The sequence below is a fragment of the Chiloscyllium plagiosum genome, chromosome 2 (genome assembly GCF_004010195.1).
Source record: "Chiloscyllium plagiosum isolate BGI_BamShark_2017 chromosome 2, ASM401019v2, whole genome shotgun sequence".
In the NCBI taxonomy this organism is placed as follows: domain Eukaryota; kingdom Metazoa; phylum Chordata; class Chondrichthyes; order Orectolobiformes; family Hemiscylliidae; genus Chiloscyllium; species Chiloscyllium plagiosum.
In genome coordinates this window covers 76,217,422-76,218,408 of record NC_057711.1, presented here as the reverse complement: position 1 = coordinate 76,218,408, position 987 = coordinate 76,217,422, and the positions used below count along the sequence as shown (strand labels likewise).

Genomic DNA, 987 nt, shown 5'->3' with positions numbered 1-987 from the left:
AGAAATGGAAAGGTCTAGGAAGGGGAGGGAGGAGTCTGAGATGGTCCAGGTGAACTTGAGGTTGGGGTGGAAAGTATTGGTAAAGTGGATCACCTGTTCAACTTCCTCGTGGGAGCACGAGGCAGCGCTGATACAGTCATTGATGTAGTGGAGGAAAAGGTGGGGGGTGGTGCCAGTGTAGCTGTGGAAGATGGACTGTTCCACATATCCTACGAAGTGGCAGGCATAGCTGGAGCCCATGCGGGTGCCCATGGCTACTCCTTTGGTTTGGAGGAAGTGGGAGGATTGGAAAGAGAAGTTGTTCAGGGTGAGGACCAGTTCAGTCAGTCGAAGGAGGGTGTCAGTGGAAGGGTACTGGTTGGTACGGAGGGAAAGGAAGAAGCGAAGGGCTTTGAGCCATTCGTGATGAGGGATGGAGGTGTACAGGGACTGGATGTCCATAGTGAAGATAAGGCGTTGGGGACCGGGGAAGCGAAAATCATGGAGGAGGTGGAGGGCATGGGTGGTGTCCCGAACATAGGTTCGGGCGACCGAATCAACACGGACATTTACTATAAACCGACTGACTCCCGCAGCTACTTAGACTACAGCTCCTCCCATCCTGCCCCCTGTAAAAACGCCATCCCATTTTCCCAATTCCTTCGTCTCCACCGCACCTGCTCCCAGGAGGACCAGTTCTAAATCCGTTCAACACAGATGGCCTCCTTCTTCAAAGACCGCAATTTCCCCCCCAGACGTGGTCGACGATGCCCTCCACCGCATCTCCTCCACTTCCCGCTCCTCGGCCCTTGAGCCCCACCCCTCCAATCGCCACCAGGACAGAACCCCACAGGTCCTCAACTACCACCCCACCAACCTCCATATACAGCATATCATCCGCCGTCATTTCCGCCACCTCCAAACGGACCCCACCACCAAGGATATATTTCCCTCCCCTCCCCTATCAGCGTTCCGAAAAGACCACTCCCTCCGTGACTCCCTCGTCAG

The 987-nt window shown here is 55.3% G+C and overlaps 1 protein-coding gene across 5 annotated transcripts in view; it reads right to left on the bottom strand.

Annotated features, from left to right (window-relative positions):
* Window positions 1–987, bottom strand: part of pcsk5b (proprotein convertase subtilisin/kexin type 5b) — a 363,949-nt gene that overhangs the window by 348,649 nt on the left and 14,313 nt on the right. The window lies entirely within an intron of this gene.